The sequence below is a fragment of the Peromyscus maniculatus genome, chromosome 9 (genome assembly GCF_049852395.1).
Source record: "Peromyscus maniculatus bairdii isolate BWxNUB_F1_BW_parent chromosome 9, HU_Pman_BW_mat_3.1, whole genome shotgun sequence".
In the NCBI taxonomy this organism is placed as follows: Eukaryota; Metazoa; Chordata; class Mammalia; order Rodentia; family Cricetidae; genus Peromyscus; species Peromyscus maniculatus.
Window position 1 is genome coordinate 869,859 of NC_134860.1, and position 27,639 is coordinate 897,497.

At 47.7% G+C, this 27,639-nt stretch overlaps 1 protein-coding gene across 3 annotated transcripts in view; it reads left to right on the top strand.

The window, feature by feature from the left end:
* Arhgef3 (Rho guanine nucleotide exchange factor 3) overlaps positions 1 to 27,639 on the top strand; it is a 286,150-nt gene that overhangs the window by 8,071 nt on the left and 250,440 nt on the right. Inside the window, exon 1 of one of the 3 annotated variants that reach the window (XM_076544101.1) lies at positions 18,002 to 18,070. The exons of the other annotated variants lie outside the window; for them this stretch is intronic. The gene's annotated coding sequence lies outside the window, so the exon portion shown is untranslated. Of the gene's footprint in view, positions 1 to 18,001; positions 18,071 to 27,639 lie in introns of those variants that run through there. 3 annotated transcript variants of the gene reach the window in all.

The window sequence follows — 27,639 nt, forward strand, 5'->3', positions numbered from 1 at the left end:
TTCTGAGTGGGTGAGATGGGAGGTCTCCAGCAGCCCTGGCTTCCTTTATGCCAGGGGTGGGGACTGTAGGGGCCTGGTAACCTTATGTCACCCCTCCTTTCAGCCGGGAGAAGGGTAGCTCTGCTGAAACCAGCTGGGAGGGAGGGTTGGACTCTATCAGTGTGTAGGTAGGATTTCACTGGGGGAAGGCAGCTTTTGTATCATAATTTGAAGAACGAAATAAAAATAATAAAAGAATAATGTCACATATTGAACATTTAGTTTATGCTCCTGCGTGTACTTATGTGTTCCAGATGTGTTCTGGCACAAATCAGATTTTATTCTTAAGGGATTAAAAAATAAGTGACTACATTCCCATCATTTGGAAGAACCCCCCCCCCCTTTGGAAACTTTGTTTTCCAAATTTAAGTAACAATTTTGGAAACTACAATTGAAGCTTTGAATTTACTCACCCAGCTACCGTGAAGCACTGTCATTTGAAACAAAAGCATTGCTTATGTGTGCTGTGTGTGGTTAGAGTTACAGTTGTTTTCAAAGGGGCAATTAAAAAAACACTAGCTGGGGCTGAGGTTTTCATTTGTTTCTGGATGGTGATAGTTAGGTGCAATAGGCATTGTTTTGAAATCTTCAGAAATCTGCTACACTCTTTGGGTGTAGCAGAATCCCTTCACTGAAGCTGTTACAACAGGCGGTTGATAGAGATTTTATTTCCAACCCTCCGTGAGGGGGGTGAGTGTACATGGAAACTTAGGGGAAAAACACAATGATACAATCCAGCCCCAAAACAAGGAAGCATGTCCCGGAGCTGAGGTTTGGCACCTTAACTCTTGCCCAGCCTAGAAGGTTCAGCTAAATGACCTTGGGTAACCTCTCTCTCTGACACATCTCCCAAGGGGTGGGGAGGACAGTTTCTCTCCAACATGACTTTAATTTTTACAAAAGCCCTTTGCAGCCTTGCAGACTTTAGTGATTTTTCTTAACAAATCACTTGCATTTGGTATGTTCTGGGCCAGTATGATTCAGAAGATATTTAGATGACCACCCAAGTTCTTTTGAGGTGAGAGAGCTGCCTTGTGAACGGAGGGAGATGCCTGATTCTGCAGTATCGATGCAGATGTTGGTGGTTCGATACCATGGTACTAACAACTGCCAATTAGGAAAGCTAGCTCATTGTCTTTTAGAATCAGATGGTGATGCTGCTGCTACCATATTTTATTAAACATTTATTGGGTGGTGGGGTGGGATAGCTTTTCACATGCTTTTTACGGTGGCCTGTCATAAGAAATCAGTCTAGACCGTAGTCTTTTTATATATGTGTGCAGCATACACATGTCTGCCTAAAGCAAAAGATCAGGCCGCCGCCGCCGCCGCCGCCGCCGCCGCCGCCGCCCGCCTTTAATCCCAGCACTCAGGAGGCAGAGGCAGGCGGATCTCTGTGAGTTCGAGGCCAGCCTGGTCTCCAAAGTGAGTTCCAGGAAAGGCGCAAAGCTACACAGAGAAACCCTGTCTCAAAAAACCAAAAACAAACAAACAAACAAAAGCAAAAGATCAATGAGACAGTACTTATAGTCTGTAGTTGCAGCTGAGAATTCTTTTCTGTACTGTGTATTGCTATCTTTTGTTGTTGTTGTTGCTGTTGTTACTTTAAAATTGTGGTTGTTGATTCCACTGAATTTATTTCACAAAGAATCAAAATATGCTCTTTGAAAGATACGATGCCAGGTAGTTTGCGGTTACAGGTATTTTCATTTAAACCTCAACCAGTCACGTGGAGCTAGTATTTTTATTCCTATTCTATAGGTGAGGAAACTGAGGTACAGAGAGAGGACTTGTCCAGGGTCATACTGCCAGTGAGAAGAGGGGCTAGGACTTTTTTCCCTTTTAGTTTTTTTGAGACAGTGTTTTACCTGCTAGCTCAGGCTAGCCTTGAACTTGGCCCAAGTTATAACTCAGCTTTGCAACTTTGAGGTTGGAAGTGTATATTCCAACTTTTATTTCTGAACTGGGATTTGAACCAGAAAGTTGGAGTCCTGTTAGAGGTTTAGAACATGCCCAAAGCAGGCCCCGGGGTCTCAGCCTCAGAACCAGGAAGAACAAAAAAGTTCATGGTTCGAATCCATGTCATATACCTACCTTCTGCCCAGGGAATTGCTGTGTAGTGGAGAGAACTAGTCCCCAATTGCTAGGAAATGCTATCGGTCGTCCATCTAAGATTGTATGCAGACAACAAAAGCACGCACTGTGAAAACCCGAACAAAATGTGGACAGAGATTTTTCTAGGTTGCCATATTTTATGTTTTTTTTTCTTTTAAAAAAAGCTTGTTCATCTGATAGCTTGAAATTTCATGCAAGTTCTGGTCCTCAGAGATGGTTAGATAGATGGTTCTGATAGAAGTCACATGTTTTGAGTATATATTAGTATAGAGAGAGAGAGAGAGAGAGAGAGAGAGAGAGAGAGAGAGAGAGAGAGAGAGAAAGAGAAGAGACTGACTAGTGGGGCATATAAGTCTATCAGCTATTTATTGAGAGACTTACCTAAAGGAATTGCTTACATAATTGTGGAGACCCTGTGAGTGCAAAATTTGCAGTGTGGCCAGCAGGCTAGGGACCCAGGGAAGAGCTGAAGTCCCCGTCCAGCAGGGTTCCCTCCTGTTTGAGTGTCTGTCAAAGCTTCTAACTGGTTGAATGAGGTCATCCCATACTTTGGAGAATAAATCTGCTTTATAACAAACTTCTGGTTTACAGAAGCATGGTCACTTGGTTTAGATAAGCTGATACTTACAAATAAATCACCTTGGAGGTAAGATACTGCTTGAAGTTTTTCAGAATTTCAGGAGAAAAGTCTGTAGATAGAAACAGGAGTGTGATAGTTACAGATAAGGGAACATCTGAGATGCACCCCCTTTCCCATGACCAACTGTAACCCCCATTCCCTTTTTTAAAAAATTTACTTATTGTTATTTTATGTGCATTAGTGTTTTGCCTGTCTGTATGTCTGTGTGAGGGTGTCAGGTCCTCTAGAACTGGAGTTACAGACAATTGTGAGCTGCCATGTGAGTGCTGGGAATTGAACCTGAGTCCTTTGGAAGAGCAGTCAGTGCTCTTAACTGCTGAGCCATCTCTCCAGCTCCACCCACCCCATTCCCTTTTTGACATCTCATGTAGTCCAGACTGGCCTTGAACTTGCTATGTAGCTGAGGATGACCTGGGATTCCTGATCTGCCTCTTGCCATCCTATCCTAAGTGCAGGGGTCACAGGCAGAGAACACTACAGCCTGCTGTCCGGCCCTCTTGCAGTTGGGGACACACACTGCATACGGACACTTTATAAAGCCACTGCATCATTTCTGTCAAGGACAGACCATATCGATGACCATGCTCCCGTGGGATCATAGTGAGACTGGACAATCCCGATTGCCGAGCGATGGTGCGGCCATCAGAAAGTTGTAGCATCACACATTATTTGCGTGTTCATGGTGGTGCTGACGTAAACCACTCTGAGCTCCCAATGGTAGGAAGATCTTGTGCATGCATCTCAGTGTGATGCCTGACACTTGACACTGACAACAATGGCTATAGCTCTGGCTTATATATTTACTGTGTGTATGGGAGGATAATAAGTGTGTGTGTATGTTGTGCTGCTTATGTGGAGGTCCGAGGACAGCTGTGAGGAGTCTCTTCTCTCCTACCTCTTCATGGGTTGTAGGAGCTGAACTCAGATTGTCAGGCTTGCAGGAAAAGCTCCTTTACCTGCTGAGTCATTTTACTGGCCCATGCATTTTAGATTTTTTTTTAAAGGTTTAGCTATGTATGGTCACACAGCTCGGAAGTCCCCGCTACTGAGGAGGCTGAAGATAGAATCCAGGAGTGTAGAGCGCGACAGCTGTGGGTGTCTGAGGCTGTCCAGATGGTAATTTAGCTTGTATAATTGTGAGTAAAGTTCTGGATGCCATGGAGCATCTCTGTAATCCCAGCACACAGGGGGCTGAGGTAGGAGGATCTTGAGTTTGAGGGTAGCTTGGACTACATCATGAGACATGTTCTCTGCATTTTGACCATTGGTGGACTTCTGTGATGGTCTCTGTGTGCAGCAAAAAGAAGCTTCTTTGGTGAGGGCTGAGAGCTACTCATATGTGTGGATATAAGGAGAGGTATTAGAGAGCAGTTGGGAATTGTACTTGTTTAGGAAAGTATCAGTAGTAGGTTCTCTTCTAGGGTCCGTGATCTCACCGCTCATAGGTAGTTGTCTAGGTTTACAGTGTTGGGCTTGAGTTCCCTCTGTTAAGTAGACCTTGAATCCAGTTAGGTGGCTGTTGGTTGCTCCTGAAATGGAAGTGCCACTATGGCACTCTAGAGGAATCTTGTCATGCTGGTAATTGTTGTGGTTCATAGGCTTTATAGCTGGGTAGGACTTTTAATTGCATTTCTCCTTTGGCAACTTGCATTCTTTGGATGCCGTGAGAACTAGTTCTCAGGAAGGAACATTCTAGGTCAATTCCAACTCTGTTTCTCCATCTCGACCTTGTTTTTTGAGACAGGGTCTCTTACTGAACTTAGAGCTCACCAATTTGTCTAGACTGGCTGGCCAGCAAGCTGCAGAAATCTGCCTGTCCCTGCCACCTTCCCTAGCCCGGGGATTATAGGTTCATGCCACAATGCCTGGGTTTTACATGAGCACTGGAGAGCCAAACTCAGCTCTTCATGCTTGTGTAGCAAGTACGTTACCATGGAATCACGTCCCTAGCCCTTCATCGTAGCTCTTTTTATATGTACAGTTCAGTAGTGTTAAATATCTTTACATTGTTGTGTACATTTTCATCTGGGGAGATGGAAACTATTTATTCAGTAGTTATATCCATCCCCTCAAGCCCCTGGGTTCTCTTCATCTCTATGAATTGCACCCCTCCAGGTGATTCATGTAAGGGTTCTCCTCCTGCCTTGTGCCACTTAGCAGCATGCTTTGGAGACTCATCCACGTAGTAGCAAGGATCAGAAGTGCCTTCCTCTTTAGGATGTGTAGCATTCCATTGGAGGATGTGCCGTGTACCCGTTATTCATTCACCTCTGGACATACACTCGGATTGCCTCCATCTTTTTGTGACTGTGAATAAAACTGCCCTCCCATTTCCCTTTGAACTCATCGGTTTCATCAGTCCGAGCCCCCATGTCCTCTTCCCAAAAGCCCCTTGCCGAGGTTTCTAGTGACTAGCACGGCACATCTCAAGGGCTTGTTCTCTGGCACCATGTGGTCTGGCCACTAGCATTGTTTGGTCACGTGGCCGGTCGTATTCTCTTCTTGAAGCTTTCTTCCCTGGCCTCCAGGATCCTCTCCTCTCTCTCTGCCCTCAGTGACCAAGAGCTCCATCCTTCTGGTTCTGAAACCCTAAGTGTCACTGTGACGCTCGGCTCGTTCACATTCATACTTACCTCTACTTTCCGATATACCCAGACTGTGGCTGCTGCTCACTGCCTGTGCTCCCCCGCCTTCTACAGGCCATCTGGTCACTGATGGTCTATCTGCGGGTCTCCTGGCCTATGTCCTTACCTTTTTTCAGCTGGTTCTTTACACACAGCCTAAGGAATCTTTCTCAAGGCCTGGGAGGTCTCCAAGAATGCTCCAGTAGCTCACACATGACAAAGCCCTAACATGGCCACCAAACCCATGTGATTGGCCTGCGTTTCTTCTTCAGTTAGAATCTTGGTTTGCTCTTCCTGTTCCAGCCACATCAGCCTCAATGTGGCTCCTCAGGTGGACACCTCCGGGTCTTTGCATTTGTGTTCCTTGTTAGACATACTCTTCTCCCTACATATGGTGATTGGGGAGAGCTGGAGGCAGTGAGGGGTTCATCTGAGGCTGATGTGGTTGGAGTGGGCTCAGGAAGGGAAGAGCAAACTAAGAGAGGAACGGAGAGGAATGTATGAGTTGACGAATGTCTTTCTAGCAGGTGAGACACAGAGGAAAACGGCTCATTGAGCGCCAGCTGTTATTTTTCCCCTGGTGCGAGTCCTGTTAGCATGGCAGAGGCTGAGCATGGACTTTCCACGGGGTCCGGCAAACCCACTTGTGGGCTTCCACCCAGAAGAGTTCAAAGCCATGGTTCAAAGAGGTTCGGTCACACTCACATTCACATCATTACCGTCACAACAGCCAAGATGTAGCAACAATCCAAGGGTCCACTATTGGATACATGAACAAAGCATGCTGTAGACTACAACGGAATATAAATCAGCCTTACAGACTGAGAGTCAGACACCTGCTACAAATGGATAAGTCCTGAGGGCATGGTGCTGAGTGCAATAAGCCAGGCAGAAAGGGACAGATGATGTGTGATTCTACTTAGGAGGTACCAAGAAGTAGACTAGTTCAGAGACAGAACAGTGGGGGTTGCCAGGGATTGTGGGAGATGAGGGGAAAAAGGGGAGTACTTGCCTAATAGACGCAGAATTTCTGCCTGGGATGATGAAAACGTCTGGAAGGATGGGTATCATGGCTGTACAACACTGTTGAATTGAATGAGAGTGGCCCCCATAGGCTCATATGTTTGAATACTGGGTCCCCAGTCTGTGGAACTGTTTGGGAAGGATTAGAAAGTGTGGCCTTGTTGGAGGAGGTGTGTCACTGGGGTTGGGCTTTGGGATTTCAAAAGACTCATGCTGTTCCCAGTGTGCTCTCCGCCTCATGATGTGGTGCAGGGTGTGAACTGGCTGTTCCTGGGGCATGCCTTCACTCTGCCATTATGGACTGACTCTAACTCTCTGGAACTGTAAGTCTATTTAAATAGTTTATTTTAGAAGTTGCCTTGGTCATGGTGTCTTATCACAGCAATAGGAAAGTAACCAAGACACAGTGGTAAGTTTTACCTCGATAGAAATCAAGCCAAAGGAGAGTTGGTGTGAATACCACAGAGATATTCCTGGAGTTGTTTTTGTTTTCCTCCTTTGTAGATTATAGGTAAATAACTTAGGAGCACACAGTGGAAAAGGCATGCGTAGACCAGAAAAGATGGGGTAGTGGTGGTTGTGGTGATGATGGTGGTGGTGGTGGAGGTAGTGATGATGGTGGTGGTGGTGATGATGATGGTGGTGGTGATGATGATGGTGGTGGTGGTGGTGATGGTGGAGGTAGTGATGATGGTGGTGGTGCTGGTGATGATGATGGTGGTGGTGATGATGATGGTGGTGGTGGTGGTGGAGGTAGTGATGATGGTGGTAGTGGTGATGATGATGATGGTGGTGGTGGTAGAGGTAGTGATGATGGTGGTGGTGGTGGAGGTAGTGATGATGCTGGTGTGGTGATGATGATGGTGGTGGTGATGATGATGGTGGTGGTGATGATGATGGTGGTGGTGGTGGTGGTGGTGGAGGTAGTGATGATGGTGGTAGTGGTGATGATGATGGTGGTGGTGGTGCTGGTGATGATGATGGTGGTGGTGATGATGATGGTGGTGGTGGTGGTGGTGGTGGTGGAGGTAGTGATGATGGTGGTAGTGGTGATGATGATGGTGGTGGTGGTGGTGGTGATGATGATGGTGGTGGTGGTGGAGGTAGTGATGATGGTGGTGGTGGTGATGATGGTGGTGGTGGTGATGATGATAGTGGTGGTGATGATGGTGGTGGTGGTGGAGGTAGTGATGATGGTGGTGGTGGTGATGATGATGGTGGTGGTGGTGGTGGTGGAGGTAGTGATGGTGGTGGTGATGATGATGGTGGTGGTGGTAATGATGATGATGGTGGTGGTGGTGGTGGTGGTGGAGGTAGTGATGATGGTGGTGGTGGTGGTGATGATGATGGTGGTGGTGGTGATGGTGGAGGTAGTGATGATGGTGGTAGTGGTGATGTTGATGATGGTGATGGTGGTGGAGGTAGTGATGATGGTGGTGGTGGTGGTGGTGGAGGTAGTGATGATGGTGGTAGTGGTGATGATGATGGTGGTGGTGGTGGTGGAGGTAGTGATGATGGTGGTGGTGGTGATGATGATGGTGGTGGTGGTGATGATGGTGGTGGTGGTGGTGGAGGTAGTGATGATGGTGATAGTGGTGATGATGATGATGGTGGTGGTGGTGGAGGTAGTGATGGTGGTGGTAGTGGTGATGATGATGATGATGGTGGTGGTGGTGGAGGTAGTGATGGTGGTGGTAGTGGTGATGATGATGATGATGGTGGTGGTGGTGGAGGTAGTGATGGTGGTGGTGGTAATGGTGATGATGGTGATGAGTGGCAGTTGAGCTAAGGTGATGTGAACTCACAGGACCCCAAGGTTCCCCAGTATCTGGTGCTGCAGGGAGATCTTGAGCTGCAGAGCAACATCCCCTCAGGGGGTCAGTGCTGGGGGAGGAGGAGGATGTTCCCATGTTTCCTTAGCGACTCTGGGCAGGGCTGCTGGACTGGGTCAGAAGGGTGCAGCCCAGGACTGGAGTCCATGTGAGTCACAGCTCACCTCCTGTGGAACAAAGGGATACAGCAGGGAGGGGCGGTGATGACTCAGAGGCCACTGCTGCTTCCTCTTGGCCCTCCCCCAGGTTACTTTCCCCAGTGGAGTGGAGAAATTCACCCCACTTTCAGGGCAGGCTGTCCCTCCAGGATGGAGCATGCATCAAGATTTGTTTTGACCACAGAACTAGCTGCACTTGGGTCGCTAGAACCTTCCCGGCCTGAGGCTCTCTAGTCTGTTGTAAACCTTTCCTTCATCTAGGGAAACCTCAGCAACCCCTCCTTCTCAGAGGAGGAAATGGTTTTCTGGGGGTGGAGCAGCTTGCCTCAGGCCATACAGGTGTCAGGGCCCCATCTCGCCATCGCCACCTCGGGAGCCTGAACTTGTCACTGTGTGCACACGTGTGCACACACGTGGAAGGAGAGACTCCACAATGTGATTTAGCTCTGGGTCCCAGGCTTATAGAGACGTGAACATTTTTTCCTTGCACTGTGAAAAGAGTTAGAAAACCCAGGTAATAATATTTTACAATGAGAAGAGGGCCCTTGGGCTTGGGTGTAGGTCAGCATCCCAGGGTAGTTTTCATGCTTGTAGGTGCCAAGTGTTGCTCTTTGTGTTCCAGCCTGGGGTATCCCAGAGAAGGACAGTCTATGTAAGTGGGAATGCACCGCAGAAGGGCCACACTCCTGTGAACCATGGTTGTGAGGATATCGGCATAAAATAGGTGCAGTGTCCTTTACATTGAGGACGCAAGCCATGACCCACACTTCCATGACAGTCCTTGTTTTCTGCCTGTAAAAGGCCAGATTGGTTTATGAGAGGAAACTCCCTCCTCCAGGATTTTTATTTGAAAGAGGTTATGGGAAATACGGAACCTCTCTTGTCCTACAGTCCTTTCTTGATGAATGTGGCCATGAAACCAGGCCTGAAGTGTTAAAGCCCCATAAATGTGGAGCAAAGGAAATTTGTTTTAGTCAATAGTCTTAATTTTTTTTCTCCTGGCTTTTCAAGACGTGGTTTCTCTGTGTAGCCTTGGCTGTCTTGGAACTTGCTCTGTAGACCATGCTGGCCTCGAATTTATAGAGATCTGCCTGCCTCTGCCTCCCGAGTGCTGGGAATAAAGACGTGTGCCACCATGCCTGGCGTCAGTAGTCTTAATCTTGTCCCCTACAATTTTATCCAAGTTGTTTACATGATGGCAAAAAACGACCGACCTATTTTTGTGGTCCTTCCTTCCTCATTTCCCCTCCTTTAATATTAATAATAAAATCAGCGAGAACTCTGAGCAACCATCAGGTGTTTACGGTAGGAGTCATTCATTCATTCACTCAATCCGAAGGTACGTACTGAGTGATGTGTGACAGCAGGAGCAGCATCTCCTGGGTGGAAGAAGGGATGCGATTTGGAGCGAGGACTGACAAGATGGCTCAGTGGGTAAAGACGTCTACTGCAAAGTCTGAGGATCCGAGTTCAGTTTCTGGGACCCACATGGTGATTGAAAGAACTGACCCCTGTAGGTTATCCTCTGACTTACACACACACACACACACACACACACACACACACACACACACACACACACAGAGTAAAAATGTAAATTTAAAAACAATTAGGAATGAGATGCTCACTGAAAATATATGATGTTCTGTACATATTTTATTCTTTACTTTTGTGTATTTGAACTTTTATATTTATATATATAAATTACATAGTGAAGGCAAGGTCCTGTGCTAGGCGCTGGGAAGGCGCTGTCTCAGACTTGGCCCTGCTGGCGTTAGTAGCCTCATTCAGGAAGCAGATATTAATCACATAATCCCATGAATGCAAGGGAAATTACAGCTGGGGAGTGTGAAAAGTCCTAGGAAGAGGCACCGGTGTCTGTAGCATAGCCTCTTCTAGCCAGGCTGCAACAGAATGTGAGAAGGACCACCACCCGGGTCGGTGGGATGAGGGTCTGGGATTACGTCCAGGACTGTAGAGGACAACAGAGGTATTGGGGGGGAGGGTGAGCCTGTTGATGCCTGCGTTCCGGCCAGAGGTCCTTTTGGTCCCTACCCAGGTGTGATGGGAGGGGCCTCAAGGGAGACTGTTGCCTACAGTCTCATGCTGGACTTTTGTGCTGCATGGTGCAGAATCTGAATCCTAGCCTCCAGTGCCTTTTGATTTTGCTTAGAAGAAAGCTGTACTTTTTCTTACCACCACTGGGAAGGCCCTCTGCTCCATGACATGTCTTCTGGACTCAGGGAAGTTCCAAACATGTCCCTCTCCTTTCTGGGCTTCTGTGTGACAGAATGCCCCATCCTTTAACTTCTTAAGGCCAGCTCCGGCTCATGCTCAGTGTTGGGCCCCAGTGTTGTGCCATATAGCCCAAGCTGGTCTCACGGTGTCCTCTTCCTTTGCCTCCCAAGTGCCAGGATTATATGCACCACCATACCTGGTCTCTACCTCTGCTTTTCAGTGGTCTCTTCAGCAGGTTGTGAGCATGGTGATTTAAGGCTCTGTTGACTCCTTCCTGTGCCCCTCCTCCCAATTCTCCACCCAGAGAGGCACATAGGGTGTTCATTAGTCAGGAGCCATCTTGTATTGCCTGGTGCATATTCCTGCTCCGTGCCTGGGCATTTCCCCCTTCTCCTTCATTTTGCATTTTAATGGGATAGCAACCGGGTACAGTTATCAAAATGAACTCATGGGAAGTGGTAGAAACTTTGTATAAAATATGAATGCTTTGTATGTAGTTTGTGTCACAAAATACTCTCAACAACAGGTGTATATGTATCTGAAGTCTGTTGGGTTAAGGGACAAGTTGGAGTCAGGTGCCTCTAAATGGTTCAGATAAAGGTGTAGGATGTGGGAGAAACTGTGTTGTGTGGGGCCTGGGGTGGGACGGAGTGACACAGAGATTGGCCTTTCTGTGTACATGGTTTGTGGTCATGGCTAATAGAGCTTTACCCTCAAAGTATAACTCAGCTACTCCTATGATTTTTGTCTATGCTGTACACAAAAACCATCCAAGAGGGTTGACTTTCCATGCTACTCCTGTTTCTATTGCTGTGATAAAAATACTCAGAGGAGAATGGATTTATGTGGTTTACATTCCAGGGTACAGGTCATTATTACTGGGAATTCAAGGCAGGAACTGAATAATCATATCCAGTTGAAGGGACCTTGCTTGATTCCCAGCTTCCTTCACTCCAATACAGTTTAGAGCCCAGCCTAGGGAATAGTGTCACCCACAGCGGCTCAGTCTTCCTACATCCAGTTAGTCGTAAAGGTAGTCTCCCACAGACATGCCTGTGGCCAAACTGATCTAGGTAATTCTTCATGAAGACAGTCTTTCCAGGCAGTTCTAGGTTGTGACAGGTTGACAGTGAATACCAATTAGCACAAGTTCTAAGTGTGAAAGGCAAATCAGTGAAGCTTCTGGAAGATCCTGGAGAATATCCATGTGGAATTTGATGGGGCACAAATAGCTTTGGTTTTATTTCAGGGTTTCTGGGGATTGAACCCAGGGCTTGCAATGCTAAGCATGCACTCTTGCACTAACCTTCATCCATGACTCCATAGAAACAGATACCTTGAACACTATACAAAAGGTACTATCATATAGAGAAAGGTATTGATGAGGCTTCATGAAAGTCAGGAACTCTAGGGTTTGGTAATGTAACTTGGCGGAAGAGCACATGCTTAGCCCTTGTTAGTTAGGGAACAAACTCCTCCTATGTTCCATCCCCAGCACCAGATAAAAGCAAAGAACTCTTCATTAAAAGCTAGCACACACCTTTAATCCCAGCAGGCAGGCAGATCTCTGTGAGTTCAAGTTCTGGCCGAACCTAGAGCTTGCCAATTCAGATAGACGTGCTGACCAGCAACCCTAGAGGCCCAGTCTGGTTTACATAGTGAATTCCCTGATAGCCAGAGCTACATAGTGAGACCCTGCCTCAAAAACAAACAAACAAACAAACAAACAAACAGACAGACAGACAACAGTGAGAGTAAAAGGGTAAGTAGTGGTCTGGGAGGAGATTTGAAATAAACACACCGAACAAAGAATTCATATCCAGCTAGATAAAGAACTGCTGTGAACAAATAAGAAATAGGCTAATTTAAAAAAAAAAAAGAGGCCTGATCAAGTATTATTAGCAAAGAAAGATGTCCAAATGATCAATAAACAAATGTGGAAAGAGCCTTATCTTCAGCGGTCAGCAGATGATCTCACCACAGTGGGCAGCACTGAGTAGCCCGCAGAATGACTAACCTGATACAGACCCACACCAAGGTGTAGCTTAGACACTCAGCAAGTGGGAGTGGGAGCTGGCTAAAACCGCTTTGGAAAATCGTATTGAAAACATCTGCCCAAGAGAAACATATGCCAGCCTATACTGCAGCTACTCTTCTTCTGGATATGACCCCAAGAGAAATCAGCACAGGAGGGCACCAAAAGACTTGCATACCATTCTGCACAGCAGTTTTATTAACAATTGACCCCAAGCTGGGCAGTGGTGGCACATGCCTTTAATCCCAGCACTCTGGAGGCAGAGGCAGGCAGAGCTCTGAGTTCAAGGCCAGCCTGGTCTACAGAGCCAGTTCCAGGACTGCCAGGGCTACACAGAGAAACCTTCTTGAAAACAAAACAAAAATAATTGACCCCAGATAGAAACAGTCCAAATCTTTATCCATGGCTACGTAGACAGAATGTGGTATAATATAGAGTAGAATACACTCAGCAATGGAAAGAAGCAATTGCTACATTCACTACTAGGGATAAACTCTTGACATAGTGCTGAGTGTGTGAAGCCAGGGGCAGGGTCCATGCTGTTCAAATCCACATTTCAATCAAGCAACACTAACCACCCTCAGAAGTAAGGCAGTAGTTATGTTGGATGTGTCATTATTCTGGGTGGACATAGAGAAAGAAGCATTCTTTCTAAAGGCTGATAATGTTTCATATTTTGATTTTTGTGTGTGCATGCATGTGTGCATGCTTGAGGTGATCAGGGGTTGACACTGAGTGTCTTCCTCAATCTCTCTTCATCTAATTGGTAGTTTTTGAGATAAGGTCTCTGGCCGAACCTAGAGCTTGCCAATTCAGATAGACGTGCTGACCAGCAACCCTAGAGACCTTCCTGTCCCCACCTCTTCAGTGCTGGGATCACAGGTGCAGCCACCATGGTTGGCTCTTTTGTGTGGGTCCTCAGGGGTGGAACTTAGATCATCTTGCTTATACGGAACATTTTTTTACTGATTGAGCCATCTCTGCAGCCCTTACAATGATTTGATTGATGTTTACACGAGGGTGTAATCCTCTAAGAGTGCTATTGAGTTGCACACCTAAAACTTGGGGCATGTTGCAAGCTACTTTAGGGGTGTGTGTGTGTTGGAACGGAGGTTTCATAGAAGCCTTTAGTAGAGTCTTTGGAGGAGGGCTGGAGGCGTGTAACATCTAGAGTGCAAGGCAGGCTGGAGAGATGGTGGCTTCCTGCCATGGTGCCTGTCCCTCTCCTGGGTGCAGACATCAGAGATTGCTTCTGTGGGTCCCTTCTGACCCTCCCCACCTTGTCCTCATGGCCTGTACCATGTGAGCACTAACTTCTATGGGTCCCTGGCAGGATCTTACCTGGAGATGGGGGTAGGGGCAGCATTTCCCAGTTTTTGTACCTGTTTAAAGGGGTGCTTTTAGAGTTTATTCTCCTTAGGTTTCTATGGCGACCTAATCTAGATGGGGTGGGAATTGTCTTGCAGACAGCTTTATACAATGCCGGGAATGGATGGCCAGTGGAGGCGGTGGTGGTGGTTGGTGCCTGTTACCATACTTTTACACCCTAGACTGAGCAAATTGAAGCCTGGTATGTAGATGGACTGGGGCAGCGCTGTCCATCTTCTGGGACAGATCCCAGGTTGAGCAGACTCTGGTGTCAGGGCCATGTTTGCACTTTTGCGGTCTCTGGTCATATGCTCACAGTGCTCTTGGCAGGTGTTTTCTGACAGGAAAGGGGCACACTCCTTCTGGCCTGTGTGCCGTGATTCCAGCTGCTACAGGATAGCAATTGTGCCCTGGTTGTGGATCCAAAGGCTTCATCATCTATGAGCTTGTGACTTGCTATATTCCACCAATGTTCTAATCCACTTTTCCTGGAAAAGATGAGGATCTGTAGGCATCAAGAGGATAGACCCTAGAGTTGGAATGTCTGGGTTCTCAAGCCTGACATGTGACTCAAAGACTGGAATGTGAACTATGAGGAAAGGAGGCAAGAGAATAAGGGACCAGTTGTCTTGTGGCCTAGGGGGAGGCACACCTCACTTAGATGATGGAGAATACATGTGGATAAATGAGGATTGTGGTAGCTCATACTTATTGCTCTGTGGATTGAGTGGGATGATTGTCCTGAAGCACTTGAAGACTGCCTTTGGTTGGCATGGCAACGATGCTGAAGGGTACTGATGCTTAGAGACCTGGGACAAGTGAAGAGAGCAGAGCCTGATGGGCCCAGTGAGCATGTATGACAGGGTCTTATAGCCCTCTGTTGGGCACAGCGAAGGTTCCCTGGCATCTTAATTATTCAGTTCTCTAGTTTTTCCCATAGTTATAAAATAAAATAAAAATGTATTTTAAAAAGTGTGTTTTAAATTCACTTGATGATCCAACGTGACCTGAGCTAATAGGTAATTCATGTATGAGGCAGAAACGGTCTTAGCGGCAGCAGTATTTACATACCTGAATGTGCCCTGCTGGGGTATTGTAGGACATACGCTATACTTCATGTTACCATTTCAAAATGCAACCGCTTATGAATTCTGAAATGTTTCCAGCTTAAAAGGGTCGGGAAGAGGAGACTGTGGGTCTGTCTTCCACAATCGATTCTCCAGGTGGTCATTTCTGCTACTTCTTTCTTCTGCTTATGAAAGGATGCTGCAGTCACTGTCCTCGGCAGACATGGAACTTCTGGGTCAAAGTGTAGACATACCTAAAATCTGGGCAGCTATTGGTAGGGTTGCCTTTCAAAGAGGCGAGTGGGATGGACATTTCCACCGATGGTGTGTGACAGTGCATTTGTTGCCAGCCACTTACAATGTCTTGAGTGATGGTAATCTTTGGTGAGCCCAGGAGCATTTCATTTCCTTCCTGCTGGCCCAGACATGCACAGATAAGCATGTCACTTTCTTGTTTTCCGGGATCGCACGGCTGATTGTGTGGTCCATGGCTATCCATAGCTATGTATGGCCCATGGGCCTATGTTCATGCTCTTTGCTACCAAGTTTCCAGCTTTTTCTCTCTAGTCTGGCCTTAGCCTGTCTGCCCGGCCTCTCTGTGACTCTCTGATCTTTCCCCAGCTATGAAACTTGAACCCCAGACTGGGAGAGCTAAAGTTACATTTTAAGTTTTAATTACTATGCCGAAGAGACTATGCCGAAGAGATCCGTGAAACAAACATGTCTCCAATCTGCAAGCCTCTTGCTCAAGGATAGTTCCTGAAATGCTGGAGGCTGTTGTTTATGGGAGATAACAAGCCACATGTTTTCCTCCCCTAAACAAGTTTGTCTGACCCATCTGTACTGGATGTGCTTGATCACATGTGGGCAGGAGGTTCACAGGCAGGAAATACGTCAGGATGTGTGCTTGCCCCTGACTGGACCTGATGGGAAATACTTAAACCACTGTAAACCCTGATTCAAGGCCGTTTTTCTGGAACCCAGAGATGAACCTGGCCAGAGCTCATCCACCTGACTAGTATTTAATTAAAGCTTGCTTCAAATTTGCCTTTTAATTCTGGTAGTGGTCTTATTCTTGGTTGATGGGATTAACAATACCAGCATCAGTGTCCTCGACCACCACTAACTAGTCCCATGCCTCAGCCCTCAGTCTATCTCTCCTGTGTTACAGGCCAGAGCCACGTCTACCCAGTGGCCTTTCCTTCCCAGGAAACGGCAGACCTAGCTTGGCTCTAGATGTAACTGTTAGGTCACCAAAGGGCCTGAGATCAGAGACTTGTGGCTGAGGAGGTGGAGAAAGAGAGGGAACAGTACTTAGAGAGAGGAATTAACCTACAGGAGGTCCCCAGGCCAACTCGAGGGGAAAATTGGTATCTTTAGAACTCTGGGGAGTCTTTGCAGGGCAGCAAGGCTGGCAGGCTCAGACTTCATAGACCGTGGGTCACAGTGGAGAAGGCGGTAGTGATAGAGAAGGTGGGGAGGGTGGGCAGAGGGGGAAGGGTCAGGCCTCGGTTCCAGATTGAACTAACAGTTAAGATGGGAGAGGTTAAAACACCTCCCGGCTCTCTGGATTCAGGGTCTGAGTGATCAGAGGTGTTGTGGCTGGAGCCCGGAACTCAGCAGGTAAAGGCAGAAAGAGCCAGGTGATGACGCTGCTGCGTTCAGATCTCTTTCCCAGCACTTGTGGGCCCTCACACCATAGCTGCTCTTTGTAGGACTGTGGTGCCCGCAGCCAGGGAACCGCACATGGCGGGTGTCAGGTCTATGCAAATCTTGCTCTCCCTCAAGCTGTGAAGCCACTCTTGTTTCTTTCTTTCTTTTTTTTTTTTTTCTTTTCTTTTTTTGGTTTTTTCGAGACAGGGTTTCTCTGTGTAGCTTTGCGCCTTTCCCTGGAACTCACTTGGTAGCCCAGGCTGGCCTCGAACTCACAGAGATCCGCCTGGCTCTGCCTCCCGAGTGCTGGGATTAAAGGCGTGCGCCACCACCGCCCGGCTTTCTTTTTCTTTTTTTTAAAAATATTTATTTACTTATTTTATGTACACAAGTGCTCTATCTGCATGTACGCCTGCACCCCAGAAAAGGGCATCTGATCTCACTACATATAGTTGTGAGCCACCATGTGGCTGCTGGGAATTGAACTCAGGACCTCTGGAAGAGCAGCCAGTGCTCTTAACCACTGAGCCATCTCTCCAGCTTTTTTAATCTTTTTTTTTTTTTTTTTTTTTTTTTTTTTTTTTTTTTTTTTTTTAATATCCTGGCTTGATCAGACACCAGACGGCCTGGGAATTGAACCTGGGTCCTCTGGAGCACCAGTCAGTGCTCTTCACCACCAAGCCATCTCTCTTCCCCTCCTGTTTCTTCAGGCCTGACATCTACATTGGAATTGCCACTTAAGGCATCGGCTTCCCGGTTTTCTTGTCAGAACTCAAATCCCTGGCAGTTGAGCCCAGGCACCTGTATTTCAAAAAGTTCCCCCTGTGAACCCAGCTGCTCATAACTGTGCGCCCTGGTGGAGGGCAGGGAGCTCTGTCTACCCAACCAGGGCTGTATGAACCAACTATTGTGGGTCCTTGGGCCTCCCACAGATAAACCCAGGAAGCTGCTTCCATGCCTGGGGGGACTAAGAGGTGCAGACAGGTCTGATTGAAAAGGTCCTAGTTGCTCTGAAGCATGCGTCTCTGCTCATGTCCGCGTGATTCTGTGCTCTGTCATGTAGGCTCTGAACGCTGACTCTGACATCTTGTGACTGTCATGGAAATGCAGGGCTCTTATCCTCAAGCCACATGCCCTGGCATGTCCTACCATGCTGGGTGAGGTCGGTTTCTTGGTGCCAGGTCACCAGGTGAGGCTTCTGGGTGGTGGCAGGAATCAAACAGCTTGGGGTATCCCGATCTCTCGTGTCTCTCTCCCATCACCAGTAACAACACCAGGGTAAGTATCTTTATCACAGCTGACCCTCCAAAAGCTTGGTGTCCTCGTCCCCAAGTTTGCCTTGGCTTGCAGTCTCCTTCTCCCTGCCAGTCTTTTGGAAGAAAGGACAGCTCTTCCCATGCCTCAGCCCTAAGTCTTTCTCGTCCTATCTTAGAGAGCGTGGGGCTCAAGTGTCAGGCTTTGCCTCCAGCAGCATCTCTTTATTTCTATTGCCTGTCCTTGCTTGGGCACAAAGGAATGACTGTAACCCAATGGAAGGATCCTGAAAGTTTTCAGTGGGTTTCTGCAGAGGGCGTGGTATCGCATATCTGTGTATTTCTGCCAAGAGAGGAGAGTCCGTCATGGTGCAAGAAGCTCCTTCCAGCTGAGATTCCTAACAGCAGGGCAAGGGCTGGCAATTAGCACAACCGGGCTGACGCTGGACCCAAGAGCTCCACGGTGCTCTTCCCTCCCTGTTATTCCTTCTGTGAATTGTATATTTGGGGATCTGGGACTCTGGAGGGTGTCTTGCAAAGCTGATATATATCTGGGAGCCCAGAGTCAGGGGAGATGGGAGGGCTTGTAATGCAGGGACAGGGAGGCAGGAAGGGCTTCTGGGAAGAGCTGGAGGCCTGGTGTACCTTCAGCAACCCAGCAGACAGGAGGTGAAGTACTCAAAGGTCCGTGGAGGGTTACTTGCTGGCTGGCTGGGATGCTGGTTTTCAGTCTCCTGAGATCTCCATGCTTGTACAGTCTTGCCTTCTGGGTGGGTCTGTAATGTTTCCTCATGAGGTATTTTTATCTGCTGTCTTCTCTCCCTCCTGTGGGCACAGCCGCAAAGCTTGGAAAAGCTGCTGGGTCTGTTGCCCGGGCCCTTTAGCCAACCAGCTGCCTTGCCTTGCTGAAGCAAAGGTCCCTTCCTTGGCATGTAGGAGATGGAACTTGCTCATCCGTGAACCTCCATCAAGCTCCTGATATTTGTTCTGTAAGGGGGAAGGGACCCTAACCCTAGGTGAGGCACTGTGGTGGGCGCTTGCTTCCTTGAATCCCCACAAAACTCCCACAGATTTGATTCCATTATAGTGCCCTTTTGAGGTTGGAGAAACTGAGGCCCAGAAAAGTCCTTTCCAAGGTCTCATAGCTGCTAAGTGACAGAAGTAAAATTATCGTAGATGTCCAACTTTAGAACCCAAGACCTCCATTGATAGTTTAGATTATGAAAGCATGTATGGTATAGATGTTTTAATAACTTATGAGTCATAAACCATGCCGTCCTGGGATTCTGGTAGCACGTGCTTAGAGTCCTCTTGCATGGGCTCATGGTCCTCTGGTAGTTAATTTATGCAAACTAAAGAAGAAGCTTGAAGGAAAAAGACAGGAACAACCCATTTAGTCCCGTTATTCTACTTAATGAGATATATTTTGGAAAGGGTAGATAGGTTCCTTAAGCTGGGCACCCCTATCCCAGTGCCCCAGCTAATATGGGGCAGTCCTGTGTATGCGCCTGAAAATTACAGGCCTATGTTGCCCCCCTTCTCTTTCCCTTTTTCCATCCCCCAGTTTGCTTTGGCCTGTAGTCTCCTTCTCCTTGCCAGTCCCTTGGGAAGGATGCCATGGGGACAATTCTTCTACCCTAGCAAAGCACAGGCCTCAGGTTTCCTCCCTCTCCTTTCTTCTTCCTTATTTCCTTCTCCTCATGTGAATATTGTGATAGCCAGGTTGGTCTGGAATCCTCCTGCCTCAACTACACCTGGCTTCTGTTATCTTCTCATTCTGATGGCTGATGTAATTTGGCACTGTGGGTATGGCCACCGGCCTCAGCACCTTCCCACGGGGATTCCCAGGGTAATTTTGGACTTCGTAGGATTTCCCACCAACTTCAGAACATGACTGGCAGTGTAGAAGGATGTGGTTGCTCCTCCCCTTAGCATGGTCCTTCTTAGCTGACACTTGATGGCATTGGGATGTAGCCAGAGGGTTTCTTTATAGGAGACTCAGGCTGTGGGTACTCAGCTGTCAGAACCCATGGACTGCTGGAGGTTTAGGAGATTTGGCCATCCCATTTGCCCTGTCCAGTCACAGCTGCCAGAGCTTGGTGACTCTGCACAGGCCACAGTCTGTTTCTTTCCCTGAAAGGTGAGGGTTACAGTGCGTATCACATTGGCCTTTTGAGTGACTTCATGCGAGGGGTGCGCATCCTGGGTGAGTCTTGGTTGTTCATGCTGTTTAACTAGAACTCCCTAGAATCCATTGACTTTTGTATTTATTTCCAAGTGGCTGTCTGGGAATAGATGCACAGAATAATATTTATAGATGGGCTTCTAAGCTAGGTAGTGGTGGCACATAACTTTAATCCCAGCACTTGGGAAGCAGAGGCAGGCAGATCTCTGAGTTTGAGATCAGTCTGTTCTACAGAGCAAATTCCAGGATAGCCAGGGCTACACAGAGAAACCTTGCCTCTAAAAACAAAACAAAACAAGGTTTCTAGTGAGCTCACCTGTTTGGGCATTTTAAAGTAGTTTTTGCTCAAGGGATGCTGCCCGTGTGCATTTACCCTTGCATATAATGTTTGGTGATGAGGCAAACCGGGCTACCATTCTTGAGCTGAGTGGGGTGTGTCAGCTCTATGACTCTCATTTCAGTAGATGCCCTGGTGGATGAAGGATCATCAGGAAACTGCCTTGTCAGAGGATCCAGTTTTAAAGCTTCCATTTGAAAAATGAGCATGAGACCATTCAAGGATCATTTCGTGTAGCCTTTGAGGGTTCCTTTATTCCTGACGTTTCTGTTTGGGACTTTGGTTATGGGAACAAGTATTCTTGGCTTTCAGAGTGATGCATTGGTTCTTCCTGTCACTGGTTCCTCGGTGTCCTCATCTGTGAGGAGATGAGTCTCTGCCATGCACACCGATGAGAGGGTCCGGTAGAATGGAGCATCGGAAGCCTCAGCAGGTACCTGGCACAGGAGAAGGTCCGGCACCATTGGCCAGTGGTGATGTGGAAGAGGGTAACAATGACAGTGGTCCTCAGGTCCTTGGGCAGCCTGTGTCCCTTCCCTCAAATGCTCTTGTCCTGGGAGTGCCCACCTCACGACCGTCCATCAGCCTGGGATGGGAAACTCGAGACCTGCTTTGACTTACTTTATAAGTAGCCCACTTCCTCCCACCTTTGGGTCTCCCGTGGATTTACAAGTCATCAGCATAGTTTCTGTCCATCAAGAAAAATGCACTGAATGTCCACTAAGGACAGCGTGTGAGGAACCTTGAGAGAACTGGGCAGGCAGTGACGGCTTGATGTAATTCAAGGCTTTTCTACATTTTACATTAAAACTATTTATTTGCTTGCTTATTTTAGAGTGGGGGGGGTCTCACTAGGTCTTGAATTTCTTGGTTCATATGATCATCCTCCTTCAGCAGCTAGAATTACAGCTGTTTGCCACCATGCTGGTTTTTCATTTTCCTTTTTTTCAGGGTGCTCAGAATTAAACCAAGAGGACCTTGTGCATGCTAAGGACAAATAGCTTTATGACTGACCGACAGTTCTAGCCCTGGAATTACCTAATCTTTAAAATTACATTATTTATTTAGAGCATGTGTGTGTGTGTGTGTGTGTGTGTGTGTGTGTGTATGTGTGTTTATGTGTATATGTGTGTGTGTGTGTGTGTGTGTATGTGTGTGTCTATGTGTGTATGTATGCCCGTGTGTGCATGTGTTCCATGGCATGCATGTGGCAATGGGAAGACAACCTGTGGGAGTTGGCTGTCCTTCCACCATGCGGGCCCCCGGGATTAAACTCAAGGACATCTGGTTTGGTAGAAAGTGCCTTTACCAGCTAAGCTATTCAGCAGTCATGGGATTATTTTATAGAACAGGAACTTTCTCAAGTAAACCGTGTGGGAGATGAGATGCCCTGGGTAAAACAGAAGCACCTTTCAGACTAGGGAAGAGCAGCCTGGAGCCCAGCAGGGGTGAATCATTGGTGGCTCCTCTCCAAGCCCTCCTGCCCTGGGATCTGGGATTGACTCCTTTCACTTGAGAGGACTGACCAGATTTCCACCCCAAGCCTCTATAAACAGGTGTATGATGGAAGCCGGGCCTATGTGGCAGCCTATCTGTTGTCCCAGCACTAGGGAGACAGAGACAGAGGATTCCTGGAGCAATTGGCCAGACTAGCTGAAGCAGCGCGCTCTGGGTTCAAGTGAGAGATCCTGTCTTTTTAAATTTTGTTTGTTGAAACAGGGTTTCTCTGTGTAACTTTGGCTGTCCTAGAACTCGCTCTGTAGACCAGGCTGGCCTAGAACTCATAGAGATCCACCTGCCTCCACCTCCCGAATGCTGAGATTAAAGGCATGTGCCACCACTGCCCAGCTGAGATCTTGTCTTCATATACAATGTGAAAACAATCAAGGAAGACACCCACCATCAACCTCTGGACATCACACCCATGTATACACATATGTATGCATGCAAGCATATACACACACACACAGAAACATACATGCACACCACACATGTATACACATGCCAAGCCTTTTTAAAAAATGAAAATAGCTCTGGCATTGTCTGTCTCCTCCCTCTCCACTCAGTTCTGGGCATTGTACTCATGATATGACAGCCCTCTACCATCGAGCTACGTCCCCAGTCCCGAGGATTTGTCCCTTCGGAGTCTTAAACATGACATTGGCGTACACACAGTGCGTGCTTGGGATAGCCAACTTTGGGGGACAGGTGGAAGAAGGGGAGCCATGATTTATAGAGTACTCTGGTTTCTGTGGCTTGAATTCCCACCATGGCTAGTTTCAAGGCACCAGCCTGGCCTGACTGAGCATGGCTGAAAGGAGACACACGGTATCTGTCCACACCTTGAGGCTGGCGTGTGTTGGCTCCACTGCACCAAAGCAACAGGCTTTGCTTAAGGCCTTCCTCTGTGTCACATCGATCATCACATCCCGTGAAGAGGCATCTAAATCGGTATTGTTGTTTTAGCAACTCCATGGTGCTCTATACCAGGCTGTCTTTATCAACTCAGTACCCTGCTGAGGGCTGGGGTTGTTGGTGATTGTCTCCTCACGTCCTCAGCAGTTTCTGTGTTCCTGGAACATAAGCACTTTTTGTGTGTATCCATGGAGACGCTCCAGACCATTGTGGGAGAGCCAAAGATGGCCAGTGGATACTTGGATAGAATACCATGCTGCCACAGTTGCACTGTTGGGTCCCTGTGGCCCAGGGCTGTGTTTGGTAACTGGCTGTGAGCAGGTCTTGATGTATGGAAGAGAACGCCTAGGTTTAAGCCTATCACCAGTGTTGCTGGCCACTGTGTGCTGACTCTGTGATGGACAGCCATGAGTATAATGTGTTATCTCTGCTGCAGTTTAGTGTCCATAGCTGTCCTTGAGGGATGTGACCTTGCTTTTAGCCAAGGGCCCTGGGTCATCCTTCTTGGCTGTTGGGGAGGTGAGGTCATCTGGGGCAGGTGGCTTGAGACCTTGTGGTCCAGGCCAAACTGTCCAGTCAGTCTTTATCTCTGACTTTGGCACTAGGCCTGAGGCGGGTGGACAACAGGAGAAATGTATCCAGTTCTCCTCCACTCTGCAATAGAGGCCTGAGGACAAACCCTGACTGTTGGTTGCTGATAAGTTTTTACGAAGTACACAGCAGAGGACCAGGAGCTTTGCAAGTCTCTCTGGAGGGTGTGGTCCCTTCCTAAGCTGTGAAAACGAAGAGATCACACTGAGGAAGAGTCTTGATTTGCTCCTGTGTATTTATGAAACCAAGTGGGCTCTAGAAACAGATTGCATGGTGTTTTCTTTATTCCTTCCTTCCTTCCTTCCTTCCTTCCTTCCTTCCTTCCTTCCTTCCTTCCTTCTTTCTTTCTTTCTTTCTTTCTCCCTTTTCCCTTTCCTCCCATTGTGGAGACAAGGTCTTGCTACACACAGGCCAAACTGGCCAAGAACTCATGGTCCTGCTGCCTCAGCCTCTCAAGGGCTAAGTTCCAAGTGTGTACCACTGTAACCAAGAGCTTAGGAGTGTGGGGCAGGAGGATTGCTGTGAGTCCAAGCTCAGTCTGGGTTACATAGTGAGTTCCAGTCCAGTGTGGGCTACAGAGTGAGACCCTGTCTCAAAAAACCAAAAGCAAAATACACAAAAAAGAGAAAGGAACATGTTTGCCGGAAGTTCCCAAAGCCATCTTGTGCCGTCTTCCAGACATTGTCTGCTCCTTCAACCTCTGACCTGATGGTCAAGAGATTATCATAGTTTTGAGCATCTCCATCTTCCTGAAAACAGGCGTGTACAGGTGTTGTTGTCTTGTGTTGTTACACATCATTCATTGGCTTCTTGATGAATCTTTGTGTAGGGTCCAAGTTGGGGCTTGTGGTAGGTTATGTAAGAGCCTCTAAAACAGCAGTTCTCAACCTGTGGGTCACGACCCCTTTGGTGGGGTCAAATGACCCTTCCACAGGGGTCACCTAAGACCATTTGCATATCAGATATTTACATTATGATTCATAACAGGAAAATTACAGTTATGAAATAGCAAAAGTAATTTTATGGTTGGGGGTCACCACAGCATGAGGAACTGTATTAAAAGATCACAGCATTAGGAAAGTTGAGAATCACAGCTCTAAGAGATGCCCTTGACCTAGTAAGACATGGATCCCACTCACTTGTAATATCTGAGACTACGTGACCTTAGATGGCAAGAGGGACTTTGTAGATGTTAGCAAGGGTCTTCTCAAGGGGCAAATTGTTCTGAATTATTCTAGAGGGACCAGTATAGTCCCAGTGACAGAGGGAAGTCATGGGGAGGTAGTGTCCAAGACTGAGATGTGACAATTAGAGATGAGAGGGTGCTGAAATCTGAAGAGACCACGTTGTTGGCTCTGAAGATGGGGAGAGAGACTCACTGAGGGTACAGAGCAGCCTCTGGAAGCTAGAATATGCAAGAGAAAGACATCTCTTCTAGTGCTTCTAGAAGGAGTACAGTCTTGTTGACCCATGTTAAAGAATACATTTGTTATTTAGATTGTGTAGCAACAGTGATGGAAAATTCTAGAACACATCTTGTACTGTGTGTATACAGTAACTAGACATTGCCACAGTCTCCTGAGATTCCCCAAGAGCAACAATGTGAGATGCTTTAGTTCTCACCAGCACTCTGTGCCCTCTGGGAGTAGATCTTTTAAATGACAAAACAGCAGGACCCCATGGCCAGTGGACACAGTGGTACCATATGCACAGGGGGGCAGTGCTCAGAAAATGCCAGGAAGTTCTGATTGCAGCCAGCTGAGGAGAGGAATGAGGGTGTGGCCATGCCAGTCTTTACCCGGAGAATGAGAGTTCCTCTTCCAGGGAAGTGGCTGGGCTGGCTGACTGATGAACTCACAGACCTTTCCACCTGAAGAGTTAGAACAATACTCATCTCACCTTTGTATGGATCTCATTGACCAAGGCGAGTGGTGGGGAAAAGCCCAGGCTGTGGAGTCAGCTGCTCAGTATGAGAATTGCCATCACCTGATGCTGTGCCTAGGAGCAGATCTCAGCCCCCTGGAGCTCTGCAGGTATCCTCTGTAAATGTCTGTGATCCTCGCTCCCCTAGGGGCTGTGGATGGGTGCCTGTGAGACCCAAGGTTACTGCTTTAAACAGGCAAAGTTGGGCAGTGGTAGGTGTGTTCGTTACCAGCAATGGCATGAAGTGAAGTGTGGAGTAAGTTCCTTTTAGGAATTGGTAATCCTGGGCTTAGTGTCCATTCATTCATTCATTCATTCATTCATTCATTCATTCATTCACGATCAAGCTATACATTACATATAATACAGCGGTGAAGATTACAGACTCCTAAGGTCATGTGTCTGCTCATTATTTGTAATTTATTATCTGTAGTCTAGGTGATGATTTCTAGGTCTTCTTTATGACCAGATTCTTTTTTTTTTTTAAATTTCATTTATTTATTTAACGTACATTGGGGTTTTGCCTGCATATGTGTCTGTATGAGGATGTCAGATCCCCTGGAACTGGAGTTACAGACAGTTGTGAACTACCATGTGGATTATGGGAACTGAACTCGGGTCCTTTGGAAGAGCAGCCAGTGCTTTTAACTGCTGAGCCACCTCTCCAGCCCCCTACGACCAGTTTCTTGGTTTTTGGAGGGTGGGGGACAGGAGTGCTCATTTCATGGGCTCTAAGTACATTCTCTACCACTGAGCAACCTCCCCAGCTCCCTGTTTCCTGATTCCCAGGATGAGGCAGAGGCAGCGTCTCCCTGCTAGGGCTGGTGGGAGAATTCCCTGGCATCCTCCATGTCAGAACCTGGTCCTTGACAGCCCTCTGTGCTGGGGTAGAAATTGTTACACTACCCTGAGGCTCCAGCTGAAGTGTGATGGCTTCCAGATGGCTTGCTGGTGTGTACTTGTAATGTGGACACTTGGGAACTGAGGACCAGAGGTTCAGAAGTTCATGGTTCTGTGAGCTACAAAGTATGTTAGGAGACAGCTTAAGTAACATGAGACCCTCAGAGCAACAGCACTTTCTGCAATCCTAAATTAAGCCGGCCACTCCTCCCAGGTGCCCTGTCATAGGTCCTTGAGGGTGGGAATTGTGAGGAGAGTCCTCTTGTCTACTCGCTGGGGTAGGGTGTAGGATGAGGGGTAGGGTCCCGTGCTGCGGTAACTCTGCTGCCTGCAGAGGAGCTTGGGACTCAACAGTCTTGGCTTCCGGGCTGGGTCAAGGTGGGCTGAGACGATCCTAGACACACAGTGACCCAGATACGGGCTGTTGATACTTCCCCCTGCTTTACAGCTGCGCTGCCAAGGCACCCCCAGGACTCTCTGCTCGAGCTCACTTCTCTTCCCTCTCCTTTCCTAGGATCCACATCTTTACACGCTCCTTATTCCCTCCCGCCCCACCCCCCAGAATGCAGACGCGGCAGCTGATGAAGTTAGCTCTGATGGAAGCCAGATCAGTGGCCCTAGACAGGGACCCAGATGCTAAAAATATCCCAGAGCTGAATCTCTGCAAGTTAAATGAAGGAACAGCGTTGGAGAGGCAGGGGCTGGAGACTCTCCCTAACATTGGCCCTCTCCCATTTCTCTGGGTGGGGGCAGGCATCCTAGGAATCTGGTCCTTCCTTCTCACCTGGATTGGAGTTACCCAGATAGTGCTGTAGCCTGGGAGAAGGCCAAACCCACGTGGAGCAGATGGAGAACGATAGGCCAGAGACACTGCCAAGCAGGCCTTTGGCTCAGTGGTCCAGGCGGTTGGAGCAGCTGTGCTTGGCGTACACATAGCAGCAGCTTAACCAACCATGGGTGGCTAGAATCACCCTCGATCTCTGTCTAGGAGCCACTGGGTTGGAAGTCAACACATTCTCCCTGAGAATAACTTTCTAGAGTGGAAACTGCTCTTTTTTTTTTTTTTTTGGATGTAACACCAAACGAAATAGTGGAGGCATGCCTATGAAGGGGATCGGTCTTGTGATGTTAACCACAGCCTTTTTGGTGAGGAATGCAGCAGCCACAGCTGAACCAGGAACCTAGGTGTATGGCTCATGCTCGCTATGGGGCAGATGCTCCTACAGTGAAGAAGAGAAGGTAC